This window comes from Anopheles cruzii, chromosome 3 (genome assembly GCF_943734635.1).
Source record: "Anopheles cruzii chromosome 3, idAnoCruzAS_RS32_06, whole genome shotgun sequence".
In the NCBI taxonomy this organism is placed as follows: Eukaryota; Metazoa; Arthropoda; class Insecta; order Diptera; family Culicidae; genus Anopheles; species Anopheles cruzii.
Window position 1 is genome coordinate 4,181,658 of NC_069145.1, and position 3,044 is coordinate 4,184,701.

Consider the following 3,044-nt stretch of genomic DNA (forward strand, 5'->3'; position numbering starts at 1 on the left):
AAATAAAGTAACAATTCGCGACAGTACTGGACAGACTTGTCGGTGAGCTGTCGGCGGCTTGGCAATGCCGGTATATTCGGTTGAGCAAGAAGAACAACCGTTGCTGCATGATGGTGAATCTGGACGTAAGGAACACGTTCAACACAGCGAGCTGGACGGCGATTGGCAGTCAAAATTAAGTTTTCTTGAGCAATGGAACAAAACGATGGTGTCGAGTAAGTTGGTGTTCAATAAGAACAAAGCATTCCTCTCTGAGTTGATCGGACGCGTTTTTCACCTGCTCTCTGCAATTATTTGCATCTCGTCTCTTTCGATCAGTGCCTCAACGTTGCAAACGCGTGTAACGTTCATTCATACGTGAACTTGCTTGCACTTGCTGCATTCTTTTGCGTTAGCGTTTGGCCAGGGGGTATTCCGTGTGTTTTTCTCCGTGAGCCGTGTTCCGTGACTGGGACTTATTCTCGATGGCGTCATGCACCGCCTTCTTGGCTCTAACTGGTGACGATATGGTGGTGTGTAGTGGCTTCTGTGACTTCTGGCTTCGTTGGGGAGTTGTCGATGCTTCTGGCAAGGCATCACGATGGCCTGCTTGCGCGTTCCGAGAAGTTCATTGCCCAGCTGCGAGATGAGCTTCTCACCGCCTGGTCATCAGCTGTTCAGGAGATGACTTCTCAGCGATCCCCGCGCACTCGCACCACCATCACGGTTTTCACACGACTGTGAAATGCACGAACCAATGAACGAAGCCAATTCATCCAAAACGCCATCCGAAAAGCGCGTGGCAAGCAAGAGAAAACGTAACACGGCCGCGGTGGCCCTAACACGGCGCAAGACAACGAAAGAAATATTAAACGAACCGAGATTATACAATGGTTTGTTGCATTATCGTTGCGATTATCGAAATTTGTTTGCGGAAGTAGCCTTGTCGGCAAACGTATCGTACGGAGAGCTTAAGAAGACTTCGCGAACGCTGAGACATGATGTACGGTACCGGTGACAATAAAGTACCCGTAAATTTCAATTTAAAACTCGCGTGTTGACTATTTTTTATATAAGTTGGTAGCACTGTGCTGACCTCTGGTGGCAATTTTTTCGCGATCTGTTAACTAGTTTGATGACAGCAATTAATCTAGTAACCTGCGACTAGTGTGCGCAGCGATTTTGTGCAGCGCAGCAAAATGAATCCAACACTTGAACAAAGAGTTTGCATTAAATTTTGTGTTGCAAACAAAATCCCGTGTGCAGAAACGTTGAGATTGTTGGGAGAGGCTTACGGTGAATCCATTTTATCGAAAACACAAGTTTATGATTGGTACAAAGCGTTCAAAAACGGCCGTACAAATGTTGAAGTTTTGCCTCGTTCCGGCCGACCTTCCACCTGTTCAACCTATGAAAACACTGAAATTGTGAAGAAAATTGTGCTTGAAAATCGTCATACCAGTGTTAGAGAGTTATCACAAGACCTTAACATCTCTCGAGAGACGGTTCGTTTGATTTTGGTGGACATTTTGAGCATGAGAAAGGTCGCTGGCAGACTTGTTCCAAAAGAGCTGAATTTCATGCAAAAGAATCATCGTGAGGAAGCCTCTTCAGACATGCTGGAACGTGCCAATGGTGAATGGTGGTACGTTAATTGTTAACGTTATATGTGGAGAGTCAAATCCCTCCACACATAGCGGTAAAAATGGCAACCAAAACTGGAGTGGACACACTCATAAATGGTGTTTCCAACCCTGAACTAAAAATAATACTGAAAGCTGATGAATTTCACACAGTCCACAAAGCGATCCAGAAAATCAATGAATTACAAAAACTGAGGAACGAACCCGAATCTTTTCCATGCAAACAAATAATCATAGAGGACGAGGACAACGGTAATTACAATAACTATCAAAACAATAGTTCAAATCAATACCGTCCAAACAACGAATACAACCAGAGAGGAAATTTCTCAAACAACAATCATAGGAGAGGTAACTTTGGGAGATCCTGGGGAATTACTTCAGCGGGCGCACGTTGCTCTATCAGACTAGCGCCGGTCTGAAGAGCCGCGCAATTACAGCGGGTGTGCCGCAGGGATCGATTCTTGGACCGACCCTTTGGAACGCTATGTACAACGGGGTGTTTTCCGTCAATTTTAACAACACCGATGTCCGCGTGGTGAGATACGCGGATGACTTGTATTTTACATTATTATTGGAATTCCTATACTTTTTGGGTCGGTGATCACCTTGTCGGACCAAACGGATTTATTTGGAAATCAAGTGTCTATTCTCCGTCACATACAGAAGCATGAGATAAAAGCATGTACTGGATGCAATTAATGTAACGGTAAGTGTTGGTCGTTTCAACCGACCAGCGCACTCTGAACGTCAGTTGTCACCAGCCCGGCGAAATACAATAAATTGAGTACTAGCCCTAGTACCCCCCCTTCTGCAATGCAACACTGGATCACTTTGGCCTGCTGTTGCTGTTGAAAAATAGCTCCTTTTGCTCAGTAGGGCTGGTGATTCAGTGGCTTATCGTAAAGGCTTAAGCGTATGAGTGTTTGTGCGGGTCTAGTGTCGACCAAACGGATTTATTTGGAAATCAGGTGTCTATGATTCTTCAGGTGTCTATGATCATAGTCCGCCATGAACAGCGTCGATCGTTTCAATAAAACGCCATATCGACCTTACCACACGGTACGACGACAGCTTCAGGTTATCAGAAATTCAAATGGGAAATAAGTGAATATTATGCCGCGCTACGACATCTAGGTCAAAGATGAAATTTCGAGATTGAAGAATTCAGCATTCAACCAAATGTAAAAAGATTCTAAATAAACTCGAAGTCAATTCAACATCGCAATACGAAGTATGTAATGCAATCAATAATAAATTATAATCCGAAGTATCATCCGTAGTACCAAATGTTTTTGCACGAAAGCAACGTCACGTTTATTCTAATATTTATACTATTCTAATATTCTAATATTATCCGACCGTCGAGGTTTCGCACGTAGACCCTCGAACGGTCGCGAGAAGAAGAAGGGGGTGCGACTA